The following is a 19,713-nucleotide window of genomic DNA, read 5'->3' on the forward strand; positions in this document are numbered from 1 at the left end:
GATCAAGACTCATGATGAACATTTCCCTCCTCCTCACTGGCCATAGCCAGCCCATCAAAGTCCTGTCAGTCTGACCTCCTAAATATCTCCTGTGTCTTCACTTTTTCAATTGCTTGTGTCACCACTTAGTGTCAACAACCATCACCCGTCCCTGTAGGAGAGCAAGAGCAAACATTCACCCTTGCCCTGCTTCATGCTATGCTTATAGTAGATCATGTCCCTCCCCAGGGAAAGTCCTCTACCAGCTACCACTGCATTGAGGGTAAAGACCTAACCTGATGTGGCCTTGGCCCACCCACTCAGCCTCATCCCTAGAAACCCCTTCATTCATTCTCAAGGATCCAGAAAACCCAGCCAACCATTAGTTCCTCAGAAAAGCCCATGATCCCCAATACATCAGGAGCTTTGCGTGTACAGCTGTTCTAGTTGGGAGGACATATGCCATTGGCAAGCCAAAATTATGGGACCTAATGACAGCCCATATCAATATGCTGTGTATTCTTGACAATTCATTTTCCTATGCACTGGCCCTGCAAACTGCCCTAAGGTGTTGTTGCATTTATAACAAGAAGGCATCACTCAAGCATTAACAGTAATGGCAGCACTGGTCTCAATTTTCTAAGATCACAGTAATTACCTGTTTTAGCTGTTTCTGAAGTTCTTTTATCCCTTTTTTCACTGCTATGTGATCCAAACCCAGATGACCCCGTAGTGCCGTGAAACACACAGAGGCAAGTACAACAGAATATCTCATGAATGGACTCACAAGTGCACATGATGCTACCTTAAAGTCCTTAGCCTGCGTTATGCTAGAATAAACTTTAAATTACTAAATATATATACATATCCTTTCCCAGGTCCCCCTCTTTCTTTACTTATTTAACTCCCAGTTCTCCTTGACTTCTCATACCAAAATCACTTTCTCAGGGAACATCACTTTCTCTTGGTTCCACAGCTTAGGTCTTTGTGTTTGATATTCTTACAATATTCTGCATTTTTCCTCCTCCATCTGCCATTACCCACCTGTGTGCTTACCTGTCTGCCTTCCTCTTCCTACCATAAGGCTTTATAAAGATGGCACATAACAGGAGCTTATGAGATCTATGTTTTAAAAAATTATGTGAGTGAGAAGTTAACTTGTCTCACCTATTTTGTTGAGCACTTGAGGCATATTATCTATTTAGGTCAATATATAGCTAAGAAAACTAAAGCTGAAATACTCTTAAATAACTTGTTTAGTCAGCAATGATGGGTCTGGAATTATGCCCTAATCTATCTGACCTGAGCAGACATACCTTACTGTCACACTATACCACATGGCAAAATAACAGGTGACATTTATGGGATTGTGTTAGCATTAAGACTCAGGGGACTATTATTCAGATTTTTTCTGTTATACCATCATCCTGATGTCTCATCAAAAAAAGTGGTCTTCTACATTATGGATAACTTTTTCCAAGCTTTATCAGATCCCGATTCTAATTTATTGACTTCTTAGCATCCTTTTCCAATCTGGTTATTTAGCCTCCCACTGTACCTTATTATGTCATTCCAGACATATTTTTCCTACTCTTTGCCTATGTTCTCCCCTGATTTTTTACCACGCTCCAGTAACATGGGAAAATGCATTAGGACTTGTTACTTTTGTTCAAAATATAAATACATTTTCCTGTACAGGTAGGGTGTGGAGAGTGTTTTGGAATAGGAACAGGGAAAAACCATGGGATGAGACTGAAAGAATAAAGGCCAGGAAAAATCAGTCCCAGTTTGGAAAAAATGGAACCAGATAATATTCCTAGCTAAGAGAACAAACATGCTTAAAGATTATCTACTGTGGCATGGGACTGAGCAACCTTTACTTCATAAAGGAAAATATTTGAGATGATTGTTACCCAGAGAGTTCAGCTTAATGGATAAACTTGTATAATAACAGAATCACTCTATCTGTTAATCATACTGCTGTTTTGTTGGTGAAATTAGAATCATTTACAGCATATAAATACACTTTTGTTTGTTTCAAACAAAAAGAGGTTTGAAAATAAAGACGAAGGGAGAGGTCCCAGTGAATTCAGAAAATCAGGTCAACTTGATTAATGATGAGACAGAAAAGGAGATGAAAATACCAATAATTCTTGCATAATCTGTTGCTGATTGTGCGCAGTAAGCTCAGGCGTCAGCCAAGGTATTGTCCTGGCCCACAATTCTGTGCCTTATCCCAGAGAAATCTACTTATGCCCCCACACAGTCAGTTCCCAAAAAGAGGCAACTCTGGACACCCCAGCTGTGTTCACCCAAGAGTTCTAGCCTTTTCAACTCACTCCTGGTTGGTGTGTGGTCTCAGTTCATGCTTCCTCTTATGGGCTCCCCATCTGTTGACCTTATCTCCCACCCCTGCCAGTGCATTGCACTTGAGGATCACTGTTTGAAGTTCCTTTGCTTTTACCTTTTCCCAAGGTGCAACCTTGCTCAATCTCTGGCTCTTTCTGCTTGTACTTGACTCTGCCCACCCAAGCCCCAGGGTACACCCACTTGGCTGTTCCTTTCCTCAGGAATGGGAGTAGGCAGTTCACTATGCATGAGCAATCACCCACGTGATAAAAGTCTGAAGGAACCCAGTAGCTTCCCAACTGCCCACCCACATACACTGGAAGCATCTCTGAAAAGGCAAATGCTGTCAAAAAAGAATACAGCCGATCCTCATTATTCCCAGATCTGCCTACTCACTAAAATGTATTTGTAAACCCAAAATCAATACTCATGGAGCTTTCCTGGTCATTTACAGATATACACAAAGTGACAAAAAATTTGAGTTGCTCAATGCAACATTCCAAGCTGGGGTCAGACAAGGCAATGCTCTGCCTTCTTGTTTCAGCTCTCAGACTGTAAAAACAAGTGTCCTTTCTGCAGTTTATACACTGCCATGGTTGTTGTGGGTTTTTTTTTTTCATTTTTGTGCTTTTGGTTGGTGATTTCACTGCTTACCATGCCCCCCCACCCCCAAGCACTGTGCTAAAGAGCTGTCCAGTATATATATATTGAATAAGCTTCATTCGGGCAATGGCTTCTAGTGAATTTTCCATGATGTCAATGTTAATGAATCCGCAGTATATGGTAAATAAGATGTCCTTAAACAGAAGCGAATAAAACAAGGTTATGTATTAATTAGTTATTGAAAATATTGTGATCAGAGGCTCACAGGAATGTAAATCTGTATTTCTCCTAGGAGCAAGGCTTCCTAATTGCTAATTCAGTGTTTGCATAGACTTTTTAAAAACATAACTACCATGAATAACAAAAATCCACTAAAACTTCATCACATTGGGGTCCTGGAGGAATAGGACACAGGAGATAGTAATGTAGCCTAGAGGGAGCTTTGGGTGGGCTCCACCCTTAGATCCTGACTGTAGCAGTAAGTGGTATTCCAGAACAGATGAAAGTACTAAACCAGAAGTAAAGGAGCTTCAGATATAAACTTTTTTTTTTAACTGACACAGACATTTAATGACTTTCAAATTAAGACAATGCACTTAAAAACAGTACTTGATTCCTTCTTTTTCTTGAAATACTCTTTTTGGGGGGATTGGTGAATTTTTTTTATTTTTTAATTTTATTTAAATTCAGTTAATTAACATACAATGTATTAGTGGTTTCAGAGGTAGAGGTCAGTGCTTCACCAGTCTTATATAGCACTCAGTGCTAGTTACATCATGTGCCCTCCTTAATGCTTATCACCCAGTTACCCCATCTTCCCAACCCCCTCCTCTTCAAGAACCCTCGGATTGTTTCTTATAATGAAGTGTCTCTTATGGTTTGTCTCCCTCTCTGATTTCATCAGAGATAAACTTCTAATTCTTCTCGATATTTCTTGAGCCCAACCTTATTCCTAGGTTAACAGCATTGCTAAAATAGTCTGGCCACAATGTTACATAAACTATCCATAGCAAAAGAGGTATTAAGTCAGAATTTTTGTCTTAATGTTTGATACTCTAGATCTGCACTGCCCACTACAGTAGCCGCCAGCCAAATGTGGCCACTGAGCACCTGAATGTGGCCAATCCAAATTGAGAGGTATTGTAAAGTATAATACACACACCGACTTCAAAGACACAGTATGATACAAACAATATAAAATATCTTATGAATAACGTTTCTATTAATTACACATGGAAAAAATTGTATAAGGTGGATTAAATGAAATGTACTATTATAATTAATTTCATCTGCTTATTTTTTTACCTTTTTATATGTGACTACTAGATAGAACTTTTCAAATTGTGGAAACCACCTGCATTGTGTTTATATTAGATGGTGATCTAGAACAAATAGCAGGGTGTTAAGACTTTATACTACTAGATAGTAGCTAACACTCACATGCTGCTTACTCTGAGCCAGGCACTGTTCCAAGTACTTTACATATATTAACTTACTTAATCTTACCAAAACACTTTGAGATAGGTACTCTCATTTTCCCCAATTTTTTAGATGAGAGGACTGAGGCAAAGAAAAGTTAGATGATTTGCCAAAAGTCACACCAAATTTAAGCCAAATTTGATCCAGGTAATTTAGGTCAGAGTCTTAATCATTATGCACGCATATGCATATGCACACATAAATAAATAGCTATTTGATGTGGTTTCCAATCCCTTGAAATAAAAAATTGCTTATTGGTAGAAAGAAAACATGCTCTCCACACCTTCAGTGGCATTCTCTGGAGATCTAAACAAACAGGTCTATAAAGGACAATCACTAACTTTCAAAAGTTTTTTAACATGATTTTTCAAGGAAAAAAATGGAATCATCATGAATTTGAGGATATTGTTTTGTCTCCAGTCTAGAACTAGCATAGAAATAGAGGTCAAAAATAAGGAGAAATAGTAAAAATAATGAGAGTACTAAAAAATTTAAAACAGGAGTTTAGGGATAATTTTTAGTAAAAACTAAAAAAGTAGTGTACAGTGAAGTCGCACATTTTCAGATGCACTCAGCTTTTCTATGAAAATAAGAAGCTAAGTCAACAGGAATAGGAAGATGCTGGAAAAGACAGAAAAACTACAAAGTAGATGGAATGAGGATTTGTAAAACAAATCTCCCCAGGCTACTTGTATAAAATTGCTTATCAGTTGTTGTTGTTGTTTTTTTTTTTACAAAAGTCATCTGAAAATTCTTTGGATGCATTTTTTCCACTTAAAGAATAATAACTATATCCATTTATCAGCCAAAGGACATTGAAATCATTCCTGTTTGGTTATTTCTGGGAAGGAAAGCATCCAGGAGAGGCAGTGCAAGGAACTGAACAACGTTTTATACCCAAGGGATCTGCACCTCCAAACCTACCAAGGTCATATAGATTTCATAGTAAAACACTGAGGACAATTGATCTACATGTCACAGCACACTGGCACCTCAGCCATCTCCTCTGTCATACAAGGAAGCCTGGGGTGGTAGCAGGTGGTACAGTAGGAAGTCACCTGTCTGGGAGGCAAAGCTGCATTCCAAGTCTTTCTCTGGTTACTTATTACCCCAGAGATCCTGGACATCATAGAGTTTCCAAGGGCCTTACTTCAAAAGTGAGAGTGTAGAAGAGGGAGACATATGCATAATGGTTAAAAATCAAATAGTAAATCAAGAGTTTAAAAAAAAAATAACCTGATTTTACACTAGGCTAAAGACTTGAATCGACATTTCTCCAAAGACATACAACTGGCCAACAGGTAAATGAAAAAAAATGCTCAACATCACTAATTATCATGGAAATGCAAATGAGATGGAATGAGGTCATCTTCTTAAAGTGTCTAGCACAGAGCCTAGCACATAGTAAGAGCCCCAAAATAATTTTTAAATAGTAGATTACAATTAAGCTTCTCTCTAGATCAGACTTCTATGGATATAAGTAGCTGGCACTGTCTTGCCATTCTGTGTCTTTTTTTTCCCTAATCCTCATCTGGTTTTTATCATAATGCTGCGATCTACAGCGAAGGAAGAACTTATTCAGGAATTTTGACCATCAAAAAGCAAATCAATGGACACCAGTGCACCAGTGATGATTTGGAGGGCCACAAATGACTTCCATCTTTTCCAACACAGAAGTGAGGAGACCACTTGCTCAACATCACACATGCAGAGGAACCATCTAAGAAGCTCAAGTTCAGTTTGAAGCTCAGTTCTGCCTCCAAGTTTACAATAACCAAGCCTTCTGGCTCTGCTTGTTAATAACTTATAAAAGTTACTAATGCACTTACTATTTCTCTCTAACTGTAGTTTTCTCCAATTGTAGTTATAAACATACCTCCCTGTCCAAAGCTCAAAGCAAATGCTGGGTAAGATTCTATATTCTCACTGCCAGAAGCCTCTGTTTTAAATCCTTCTCTGAAAAAAAATTAGAGTCTTGTTTATAAGCTTTAGACCACTGCAGAAAAAAAATTATAATATGCAAATTAGACATTTTATAACTTTACAGTTAAATAATAAAGGCAGCATTCCAAACCTCAGCTACACATTTACATAATTGCATTACCAGCATTTGCATGAGCCATAATGAAAGTTAAGGGGAAAATCTTGCTTATTTCCTATTAACTCCAGAATAGAATATGATTCTTATTTGCCCTTACAAATAAAGCTTAACTGTTGTTTTAAAACCAGACACTGCACTTGGGTTCTTTCATGGTTTCTGCTTGCCATGAGGGAGCAGCAGCAAATTTCATAAGAAGCGAAAAATGTTTACTGAAAAATTACAGTTATCCCAAAAGAATCCACTAAATATTCAACTTTTATTATGTCATTTGCATTTGCTTTTGACAGATCAGCATCTCACTATACATACCATCTCTTTTTAACATTAATTTGTGCAAGGTCAGTTTTTTCCAGATCGCTTTATGTACATGCAGTAGAAAGAACATCAGATGGTACTGCCAGTAATTCTATCCTGATTAATTAATTGATAAATAGGTAGCAGGTGTCCCTAAAGGCAACCAAGCATGCATGCAATAAATACATCTAAATTGAATTGAAAATAAACATATTCTATTTAAGAAAGTAACTTATGGTACATGTCTTGCTTTGGATGCCCCCAAATGCAGATCCTGAGATAGAGTTTGTCTGCAGGTAGGTTATTTGGGAGATGATCTCAGGAAGCACAAATGAGGCAGTGGGAAAAGTGAGACAGGGAAGGAAGATAAGCTACACATGGAGCATTAATAAGATAAGTTATTCCTGTGGGCTTCAAACCCAGAAAGGACACTAGGAGGAACCACATGAACAAAAATTTCTAAAATCCCAGGCATTTCCCCCATGAAGCCATCTTTTCTCCCCTGCTTTTAGCCACATGCCACCTACTTCCAGGGATTGCCCACCAGACTGAGGGCTTCAGTTGCTGACTCTCAGACTGGACTCCACAATTTCCACCATCCCCTGACCCCAAGACCCACTCACAGTCAGAGGCAAGTCCACACTCCATTGGTCTTAGAAATAATGCTCTCTGCCACACCCCACCTATCAGTTATTAATCACATTTGAAATCACTATGGCTGATTTATATGATCAAGTGTCCACCTCTTTTTGTTCATCCCTAAAATAATTTCAGATTTCACACACCAGGGCACCTGGGTGGCTCAGTTCAGATGAGCATCTGCCTTCAGCTTAGGTCAGGATCCCAGAGTCCCAAGATTGATTGAGTACCCCCACCACCCTCACCCCCTGCAACGGGCTCCCTGCTCATGGGGGAGCCTGCTTCTCCCTCTGCCCCTTTCCCTCCTCTTCCCCTTGCTCCTGCTCTCTCTCAAATAAATAAAAATTCAAAATAAATAAATAAGAAAGCCTTTGTACCCCTACCTAACACACTTTAAGTTGCCATCTATGTGTTATCATTAAGTTTCAGTAGTTGCTAGACGTGACTTGCGGTGAGCTATAAATATTGCAAGCCTAAAATAAAGCTGTTACTCCACTCCATTAAATGTTTCCAATGGAATCTAAATTCCAAAGGAATTTGATACACACCATTGTCCATTTAAAAATATAATTGTACATTTGATCTTGTTTTATAACATTCCTCAAAGTCATGTTTCCATTCCATTTTCCCCACAGAACTTTATCCTAATACAATAAATTATACTTGAAAGAATTTTCCTAAATAAGCCTATCATAATTCACTATAAAAAATAAGAGGAATGTAAATTTACATTTTTTTAATTCCCTATGACTATACAGGTTCTACTGTGTTTTTTTTTGTTTAACTTTTCTCTGGCAACATATCATCATACTTCTCATAACAATACAAATATATTTAAAATGTTAATAAACATAAAAATTCAAATTGTTAAAATAAAGAAAGTTCAAATTCTACTGGAAATTCATCTCTTATTAAATTAGACCAGACTGGCTTGTTTTTCCTAATTGGTTCATCTCTGCATGAATGAATATTACTTGTCGCTAGAATGAGACAAAGGCCAGCATTAATGCTGTTCTTTGTTTTAATTAAGCAGCCGTGAAAGAACTTAAAAAAAATAAATAAATAAGTAGCTAGAAATAGGATAGATTTTGTTATAGCAATGTCCTTCGACTCTTTGAACTTTTTCAAAGTTACATCCTAAACACAGCATAGTGGCCTAACAGCAAAGATTATTTTCAGTAATCCTGAGCAGGTCTTCAATTTCATTTAGAGCAAAGAATCAGCCATTTGAGTTGTCAAAGGATGTGTTCGCCAATCATCTCAGCAGGTTGCCTTCTCAATATCCCCATTTCACAGGGGATATTGATTTGCTGCTCAGAGCTCTTCCACCACAGCAAGAATAAGGGGGAAATGAGGAAAGGGCAAGTGTGAAAGCAAGAAGAAATCCTGCAGATCCCAAGTGCTTCTATAGACAGAGCCACCTGAGAAAGAGGATATAGGGAATCTGAGGATCTGGAAGCTGATTGAGTGCCATGCCCATGTCCCCGTGCACCCCTAAGGGAAGTCTTGTTTCCTCAGTGTATATACACATGCACACTCCTGGTTACAGTTCACTGGCTTTGAAATAGACTTTATGGCCCCATGTCCTTCTGAAACTTGCCTTGCGAAATTTGAAAGGCCAGGCTTTCAAAACCCAAAACCTGAGAATTAACTCTTTGGTTTAGCTATATCATCTTTTGGACAAGTTAATAAAACCCTAATATTTCTGGCAGGAGACAGAGAGACAGGAGACAAATAGTTACAGGGGGGAGGGGGGCGGTGGAGGGAATACATTCATTAACAGTTAAAAGTTGCACCTTGCAACTTTGCACCTTGCCACAATAAAACAGCCTGCTCAAGATACCAAGTGAATAGTGTGCATCATAGGTGCTACAGAATTCACTAAGTCCAAATAATTTGATTCAGACCCTCAGTTAGTAGATCTAAGATTAGTGTGGAGAAGAGAAGAGCATCTTCTAGGCAGAGGACAGTAAGACAAAAGGGAGAGGGATGCTGGAAATCACCAAGAATATTCAAAAAAAAGTGGAAAGAACAGTTTTGGCGATGTTCATCTAACAAAACAAAAGGGACAAAGGGGAGAGAGCACAGGAAAAGTTAAAGTGGACAGTGAGGAATCAACAGATTTCCACGGTGGGAAACAAGAGGTGGACATCATCTTTAATGATCTATAACATTCATTATGGCAGATGAAATTTGGACAGATCATCAAGATTTTATTCCACTTGAAAAATTATATCAGAAAATTAAGTTCTGCAGGTAGATAAACTCAAAAGAATCACCTGACAGGTCTTTTTGCCTTTGTGGAAACTTTCCAGTGATTGCTTTAGATTCTGTAGATGTGAAATGCGCCTTTATTTTATATGAAGTGTGTGTATGCATTCATGCAGTGATCTGGAACAGTCTGCTACTATTTAATCATAGCAAGACATGTGTAGTTTCAGGCAGTCTAAACCAGCTGTTTCCTAAACCGAATGATGTTCCTTATTGAATGGTTTATTTACTGAATTCAAGATGATCCCTTCTATAGTAGGGCAAGCTGGCACACCAAAATGGTCTCAGAGTTACCTGACAATTCAAAAGAAAACAGCAATAAAAGATACAACACCTGTTGCATCTTTTCTAAACAATAGCAATAATAATGATAAGGATTGTAGCATTTGTCTCATCCTGGCCTTGGTACCAAACAACAGAGACAGTCTGAGACTCTTTTATATCATGACACCAAAGTAAGTGTTCTTCTGAAAAGGCCCATGGCTAAGAGAATAATCACTCCGTCCACTGAAAGATTGGCAAGTACCCATCCCTGGAACCTGTGCATACGTTACCTTCCACGGCAGAAGGAGATTTTGTAGATGTGACTAATTTAAGGAGCTTGATGTAAGGAGTTTGTTTTTTTTTCCCCTGAATTATCTAAGTGGGCCCACTGTAATCAGAAGGGTCCTTGTAAGTGAAAGAAGGAAGCATGAATGTCAGAGTCAACGGAGATATGACGAAGGAAATAGAGATTGGAGCCCTGCAGGACCATGAGCCAAGGAATGCAGGCAGCCTCTAGAAACTGAGAAAAGCAAGATAACAGAGCCCCCATGCACACCACCAACCCCCACCCCCACGGCCACCAAAGCTTTCCAGAAGGAACCAGCCCTGCTGATATTTAGCTCCATGAGACCCATTTCAGAATCCTGACCTCCAGAACTGTAAGAATTTTTAAAAGGGTGTTTTCTTAAATATTGTTTTGGGTTATCCATTACAGTTGCAATAGGAAACTAATCCAGTGCCCTAATCAAATGACAGGTACTTTCACAAATTAACTACGTAGATATATTATATATTAACTTCATGTTAAAATTATGTCTCCTAAAATAAAACCCATTTTTGATAACTGTCACCAATGATTTTTGATTGCCCTAGATAATCTAATGCAGATACAAAAATAAGCATATCACCATGGCAGCCCCAAAGCAAATTGAGAGGTTGGTATCAGAAATTGAGGATTATTCAAAGTCATAGAGGCTGCCTACACAGTGGGAAATTCATCAGCTGTGCTTTTTTTTTCCTACTCAAGCAGTTATGTTTGCTCAGAAACCCATGAACGTGAAAGAATATTAAAGTATATCTTCAGTGGGCCAATACATGTTTTTTCCCTAAATTCATGTTGTAGGGAGCAGGATTAGAGACCACTGGGGGTGGAAAAGTATTCGATTTTTTTTTTTTAAACGGATCCAATCCAAATGTCATGGGCCAGCTTAAATTCTGGTGAGCCTAATGATTTTTGAAAAATATCTGTTAGAACTGCTCTCCATGCCAGGCTCCAGGGTAAAACCACAAGTAGGAATTGATCTGTTGTATTTTATAAAATCCAAATGCTGTTTTTCTGTTTTTAAATACTTTAAAATAAAAAAAAAAAAAAAACCAGAATTTGAAATAGGTGCAGGGGAAGAAATGGAGACAGCACATTTTGACTTTCTTGAGCTGCCAGGCCCCAAGAATCTCCCTTTTTCCCTCCAGAGGGGGTCAAATTGTGCCCACTCCCCACCAACCAGGGAGCTATGACTCCTAGTGAGAGGCTATTCATACAGCGTCCACTCCTAGACCATGTTTGAGAGATGTCCAGGAGTAACCAAAGCCTTGGAATGAAGTACACACATTTAAATTCCCTGAACAAGTGAGAACAAGAAAGAAAGAAAGAACAAGTGAGAAAAACGAAAGGATGACCAAATGCTTACAGCCTTGTTAACACTTTCTGAAAAGTCTTTTAACTATTTTATAATAATTCAGATTTCTCTCTTTGCTTCTCCCCAAAATAACATGGGCATGCCTCTATGATCAGGGGGCAAAACCTATCCTCCTCCTGAAGTGATCCCAAAATTCAGCAGCTGCTCTAAGCCCCCAAATCCCTCCTCCACTGTCGTCACATGAACTGGAGATGGCCACTACTAGGATCTGGGCTTCACATGGGGAGGTTTTGATAGGAGGAGCAAATGGCAAGGCCAAAACAGTGGCCTTGGAAAAGTTTGTGAATTGGGTTTGGAGATGGAGAGACCTCAAAGTGCATAAGCCTCTGGCAGAAGCCAATAACAGGACTAGAAAGAGTATGAGCATGTTTAATGATAGCAGAGAAACGGAGAAAATGCTATCAAGGCAAAGCTACTAACCTCATTTGCAGCAATTCTTAAAGACAAGTAACGCCTATGAAAAGCTTTCATGTTGAGGATTTTAGTGCAGGGGTGGTGGGTGATAAATAACATCTCTCCCTTTGCCAGGTTTCTAATTAATAAACTATCAGGAAATGAAAAATGCAGGTGACCAATCTAGGCAAGGCTAGAGAATACACTTACATCTGAGGGACAAAGGGCTTCCCAAAACTGAACACAAGAATTACCCTGGTCTAGCCAACTGTATTAGTTACCTACTGCTGTGTAACAAATAACCCCAAAACTTAGTAGCTTTAAACATTTCTTATGTCACAGCTTATGTGGATCCGGAATCTGGGTGCAGGAATCTGGATGCAGCAGTGACTCTCACAAGGCTACCATTAAGCTGTTGGCAAAGGCTGTGGTCATCTAAAGGCTCAGCGGGGAGAAGACTGACTTCCAGACTCACTGAGTATTGACAGGATTAGTTCTGCAGGCTGACTGAGGGCCTCAGTTCCTTGCTATGTGGACCTCTCCTGAGGGCCATTTCTAAAACAGCAGCTTGCTTGGCTCCAAGGCTCTATGACACAGAGAGGGGTCCAGAAAGAGAGAACTCACACTCTTTTTGTAACCTAATCTCAGAAATGATATCTCATCACTTCTACCATATTGTTTGTAGAAGCAAGTCACCGGGTCATGCCCACACTTTAAGGGGAAGGGAAAATCCACATGGGACATGATGACCAGGAGGTGGGGATCATAGGACGCACACAGCCCACTATGACAGACAAGTCAGGTGGTGCTAGGGGAGGGCAACAGACTTCTCTTTGTCCTCCTCCCATCCTAGAAGAAAAAAATTTCTGCTCTCTGTGAGCAGCTTGCCCCCAGGAGAAATGGTAGAGGATGAGACACACTCCACATGCTCTTTCACACCCACCAGTTGAATAAATGAATTCTGAATGAGTGAGGGAGAAGTGAAGAGAGTCTATTACCCTTAGTCTGATGATGGAGGTGGAGAAAGGGAAGAAGGAGCTCCTTCCAAATGGAAAGAAACATCAAGAGTAAGGAATGAGCACCCAACACTCATAATACTGTTTATATTATGATGTCTATTTTGCATATAAGGAAATTGAAGCTTATAGAGATTGAGTAACCCACAGTCATGCAGATACTATGTGATGAAGCCAGAATCTATAAATATCCAATCCCTGAAAAAGTGCCATACTCTGTATTGTAATTATCCTTCCCCGTATTCAGAATCTGCTTGGAAGCAACTATTTGATGAAGACATTTCTACTTGCCAGTGAAAATATCTCATTTCAGGAATGAGACTCAATTGTTCCTTCAGTGTCCTTAGGTATCCCCTAAGACTGATGTTTCATGACAGTAATGAAACAATAGCTCTGCCAGAAAATAAAATACACACCTGGCTTAAAAGCAGGCAGTCACTGTGGGCAACCACTGTCTGCCCCAGAATGCCGCAGAACACCTCAGGACCAGGCACCCCGTGCTTACAGCCAAGAGACATGCCAGTAGCTCCTAGCCCAGACAGAGGTGGTGATGACATCCAAAGGTTTGTCCAGGGCGCATGGGTGGGATGTGTCACTCCCGATAATGGAACAGGTCACAAAAGCACTGCTTTGAACTTGAAACAAGATATTTGCTTTCATCAACTAACCAGTCTCTCCTGCCCTTTTGTTCTCTGATATAGACTATAGATCAAAGATGGCAACACTTAGTGTCCTGAGGCCTTTGAAGTACCAGCTCTGTACAACAGCTATTTCTAGCCCTATGTACCACACAGAAAAATCATGCCTGGGGACCTTTCTCTCTTCATGATTTCATATCCTTTTTTTTAAAGAAATGGCCCAAAAATTATTTTAACAGAAAAATGGTCATATGTGTACCTTCACATCTAGTCACATTTATTCAATGGATATTTGAGTGCCCATGTGTGTCAAGCACTGTGATGTGTGCTGAGCGTCAGACATGAATTAAACAAAGGACTTGTGTACCAGGAGCACAGGGTCTAGTATGGAAGAAACAAGTGGACTCTCAAACATAATACAATGGATGCTGGAACAAAGGAATGTCCTAAGTCTCCAAGGAAGATATACACATGTGAAGGGAACTCATAAAGACAAAAGACTCTGGGTCATGGACCTACTTATGCATCCCTCTTTCTGGGACTCTGTCCACTAAGCTGCTCTTCCCTGGCCCAGAACAAAAGAAGATTGGGGCATGAGTGGTGGGGTGTGGAAAGAGACTAGATGGAGCTCCACAGGTCAGGATAAAGAAACCTGAATGAATAATGTTTCCCAGAGAGAGAGGTATACTGTACAATGATGGCCAGCATACAATTAGCAATCCAGCTAAATCCTCTGAGATCCCCACCCCTCATAGGAAAGATTCTATCTGAACAAGAAAAACCAAGGCTTTGGCCGAGTCCCAGTCCTAACCATTATTCCCCTCTTCCAAATATCCTGCAGAAATCTCTCTCTCCTTCCAGATCAAATTTTGCTTGTTAGTAATACTCAGATTTTTCTAGAATAGGGACTATGCCAGACTGAGGCTTCACTGGGCATCAGTTTGCCCTCTGCTCATCACCTCTCCCTGACAAAAAACAAGTGAGCAGCAATAGAGTTTGTACAAATTGCCCAGTTTCATTGATGTACACAGCATAGAATTCCTCTTGGATAGCACTGACCCTGTTTCTCATTCAGCATCCACAGCAATTCCCAGCTGAGTATCCTGTCAAACACATTAAGCATCCAGAAGTTAGCTTCCCCTCCTGGGGCATACCTGCAGGTCCCCACATCCAAGAAACCAATGACGAATCCACAGGCTTTCTGAGGTTGGCTTGAATACTCATCTCCCCTGTCCTCACCCTACACTTCGTTCTCCTCTTATCTATGGATCACTAGGGCTGAATTAGCTCCCTACCCCTCATTTTTTCACACAGACGTTCCTCCTCCCCATATCCACCTGATCTTTCAAGAACCTGCCTGTTGTTCCTCTGTTTGTTCAGCAAACTACTGTTTATTTTTCTGCCTGCCACAGCTTCACCCAACCCACCAGCAATGGCAACCCTAAAGCTGACCTATTTCTTTTTCATACTAGTCTTACCACAACCCCCACTCACCAATGTCCGTTCTCTCATTTCTTGGTTCCTTTGGGGATGGATTTAGGCCATAGTTCCTTGACAGAGATAGTAACACTGGATGCTCTAGCAGTCCTCCTATTCCTGAAATGCTGTAGAGACTGAAATGTCTAAATCAGAGATCCCTAATATCCAGACCAGGAGTTCAAAATAAAATTGAGCCTCCCACATCTTTGTTTCACAGGACCACCTGCCTATCTAGGAAACATAAAACAAGCTGAAGAAGAGTCCCAAGTATGTGAAACTGCCTCCCTGAATTTACATAAGACAGTTCAGACTCTCATGTGGATGCACATTGCCTTTACTTACAAATATCTGTACAACTTTAGAGTCTAACAACAGGAGTCCACCACAGAAATGCTCTCGTCTTCATGTTTTACATTTGTTGTCTACCACAGCCTGTCTGCTTTCAGCCATTGTCAGAAATTTGGCAAGATGACTTTCATTTTTTACATATTTACGATTTATAACCATATTTCCAATTGTGAAAAGTTGGGTTGTTAAAATCATTTACCCTGAGCTCCTGGTGATAATGAATGTTTATAAACTGATTATGTTTCCACCATGAGTTGGAGAGGCAATAAAGAATTTTGACACAACCTGTACAATAATCCTATTCAAAACCATGCTGCAGTTTTATTGGCTTTAAGGTAATTTGCTGCCTGAATACCTCACTGAAATGAGGTCTCATCTTTAGACAGCACAAATCAGTCCACCCCTTCTAAATGTGCTAATGTACATGTCAGCATTAAGCAAAGACACCCAAAGGGTGGTGTCTTCTCATGAGGATAGATGGTAGGCCAATGAGATAGTGCTGTGTAACACACCACCACAAAATATAACAGGGCGAGCAATAGTCATTTTTGTTGCTCATTTTCTCAGGCTGTTCAGACTACTACAACAAAATTCCACAGACTGGGTGGCTTATAAACAAAGAGCATTTATTTCTCATGATTTGGGATGCTGAGAAGTCCAAAACCATGGCGCTGGCAAATTTGGTGTCTGGTGAGAGCCTGACTCATGGTTCATAGACAGCCACCTCCTTGTTGTAACTTCATATGGCAGATGGGGCAAGGGATCTCTCTGGAACTTCTTTTATATGACCACCAATCCCATTTATGAGGGTTCCACCCTCATGCCCTAATCACACAGGAGTTAGGATTAAACGTATGAATCTGGTGAGGACACAAACAGCCAGACCACAGCACTCATGATTCTGCAGGTTAGCAATATAGATGAGGATAAGCTGGGTGGTTCTACTCTGGGCTGAAACCTCTCAGGCACCTGGGGGGTAACATGGTTCTGCTTCTAGATGCAGCCCAGCCCTCAGCAGGGGTGCTTCAGCTGTGCTCCATTCCCTGCAGAATAGTCTAGGTATGGTCTCCCGACCTTGGCAAGGTTCCAGGAGAGGACAGAAATGCACAGGTCTTTTGAGATCATCTTAGTTTTCTACTGTTGTATAACAATTACCATGAACTTATCACAACAATCATTTATTAGCTCACAGTTCTATAAATCAGAAGTTCAGCAGAACATGACTGGCTTCTTTGCTCCTGGCCGAAAATACACAGGGCTGAGCTCTTGTCTGGAGACTCTAGGGGGAACAAAATCTGCTTCCATCTTATTCTTGGTGTTGGCAGGATTCATTTCTTTGTGGTTGTAGGACTGAAGTCCTTGTTTCCTTGCTGCCTGTCTGTTAGAAGTCGCTTTCAGCAAACCAGAGGCTTCCCACATTCCTTATCACAGGGCCCTCTCCAACCAGAAAGGGTACTCTCAGTGATTCTCAGGCTTCAGATCTCTGACTTCCTTAGTCTCTGACCTCCAGACCCAGATTCAAGGGCTCTTTTGATTAGATCAGGTCCACCTAGATACTTTGGCTTAAGGTCAACTGATTGGTAAAGTTAATTATATTTTCTGCAAAACCCCCTTCTGCTATAATGTAATCATGAGAGTGATGATTCCTCATACTCACAGGTTCTGACCAAGGCAAGGCAAGGCAAGTCACCCTACACAAGGGTGAGGGTCACTAGGGGTCATCTTGGAACTCTGCCTATAGCAGAGGTCCATCAACTGCTATGTCACCATCACTTCTACCACATTCTAAAGACCACAGCAGGGCAGCTCACATGCAAACAGTGGGAAACAGATGCTACCCTTTGATGGAAGGAGCCGCAAAGTCACATTGAAAGGAGGCATGGACACAGGAGGGGTGAAGGACTGAGACCACATTTTGCAATCTGCCACGGACAGCATGCGTGAGACTTCCTTACAAAGTCCAGCAGCAACACCCGTAGCAGCTCTTGCTGCAACGAGGGGGCCAGGAGAGCAAGCACATTTCTAATTCCAAGAATGAGAACATGGATAGGCAGGCAGTAAATGTTAGGTGCACACCGTTCCTATAAGTAGACCCAGCCACCTTTATTTCCTAGCCACCCTATTCCACAAAACCTAATCTATCTTTGCCTCCTGTTCTTTCATCAGTGCAATAAAACATCAGGATGCTTCCACACCTCACTTCAGGGCTGCTAGGGGAACAGGGGACTTGCTGTTCCCAAACCGGAAACCTGAATATGTTAATATCCTTTCTAGATACCCTGCTGACTCTGTTTGTTCCCAAAGAAAAGGATGAGAGGCAGGTGCAGAGGAAATAGAAGCCACAACCAGTCCAGATGGGAAAGTCAAAACTGGCATTCGGGTTTCCTTTCAGTTATTGATATTTCAAGATTCGTGGAGTTTTAAATCCCATCATTATAGTGAGTCCCGAGCTCTCCTCTCCCTTCTATATAGAGAACTAAAGAGTAGGGAGTCCTAAAAGAGGTTACCTATAAACTCAGACTAGGGAGGACTAAAAGAGGTTACCTATAAACTCAGACACAGAAACAGACAAGAGCCCCAACTAATACAAACGGTTGGGGGTGGGGGGATTTTCTGTCCTCGGCGGAGTTTTATCTATTTATTATTAAATGTTTTTGAGGCTTTGGGGGCAGGGCCAGAGAAAACAAGATTTCAAATATCAGCCTCTCTTGTTTTTATTTTTTGGAAGTGTTGAAACCATCGCCTACTTGTATTTAAATGGTTTTTTGGAGTTAAGTTAGTTCATAGAATGTTAAAGAAGGAGGACTGGGAGGAAAGGGTGGAGGGGGAAGAGGAGGAGGAGAAGAAACAGAGATAGAGAGGAAGGAAGGGATAAAGGAAGAAAGAAAAAAGATGAGCCGCTGTATGATTTCTGGGCCACCTCAGAAGTGTGCACCAACTTTAGAATGAAAGCTTGTAGGGGACATATATTTCTTTGAAGGGCTCTCAACAGCTGTCAAGAATTGTGCCTTCCTCTGCATACGTCACATCACTGCTCTCACACCTCGGCTCAATGGGCTAAATGTACCAAACTGCATAATTTCACAAGTCAGGTCTGCCAAACTCACAAGTTTCCATTGCTGCTTGGAGTCCAGCCAGCATCCAAGGGCAAGAGGGAAATGCAAAGTCAAGAATCACTTTCAGGGAGAAACACAGGCAAGAGAGAGTTGGAGGGAGGGAGGGAAGGAGACATTGAAAAGTGAATTGCCCTGTGTTTTTATCTATTTGGAGACCACACCATTAGAGGTTTTGCGGATTGTTTCTTAGCCTCTTCAGTTGACATGCAGATCACTGTTGCAGATGGAGAGCTCTGAAGAATAATGAGTTGGGGGCAAACTTGAGCCCCTTTTCACATATTATTCCCCTTTGTCATCTTCCATGTATGTATATGCTCTTGAAGTAGCAACGGAGCTGTTTAACTTTCTTTTTCACAAAACTATTAGCTTAGCTGGTGGTCTCTATTATTTCCACATTTAAGCAATAAAGCAGTGCTTCTTTTTAAAAATCTGACTCTTCTTTTTTTTTTCAGTTAAGTTTTTTGCCAGATCTCCCAAAAAGACAGCTGAAGGCTATTAAATATGTTGATCACTATTATTTGGAGAAGGTGTTGGCAATCTTTTGTGGGGTGCAATGTTGCTGATGCATTTCTCTGACAGTCTACAGATGAGAAAAGATAAAGGGGAAGGAATGGGAAGCTGGGTGTTGATGTGAACCTAGGAAATGACTCTCCTCCATTCCCGTCCTTCTATTTTATATCAACCAGAGAGCCAAGTAGCTCTTTAAAGTGTAAATGCCAGCAGGGACAGTTAACCCCATCTGTCTCTGACACTTGCATCTGCCTTTCTAGAAAACTTTCTGCAGCACAGCAAACAGCCTGGTGGAGAGACCAGGTCCTAGGCCTTGTCCATGGGGCTGCTTATCCCAAGTCATCTCCTGTGTCTCTGGACACTAGTGTCTCCAGCCTTGAAAATCATCCAGAGGTGGCCCTGATCCCCAATGCCCCTGTGGTTATAGCATTTCTTACTCCATAATAATAGACAAACTGACTCATACAGTTAAATGCATTGATTCTATAGAACCAAGTACAGCACAGGTGTGTGAAGGCACCTGGATTTAACTCAGGG

General features: G+C 40.7%; 1 pseudogene; it reads left to right on the forward strand.

Moving 5' to 3' along the window:
• Positions 1–214: 214 nt before the first annotated feature.
• LOC119877789 lies at positions 215–778 on the forward strand (annotated as a pseudogene).
• The last annotated feature ends 18,935 nt before the right edge of the window (positions 779–19,713 follow it).

The sequence above is a fragment of the Canis lupus genome, chromosome 31, assembly GCF_011100685.1.
Source record: "Canis lupus familiaris isolate Mischka breed German Shepherd chromosome 31, alternate assembly UU_Cfam_GSD_1.0, whole genome shotgun sequence".
Classification (NCBI taxonomy): Eukaryota; Metazoa; Chordata; class Mammalia; order Carnivora; family Canidae; genus Canis; species Canis lupus.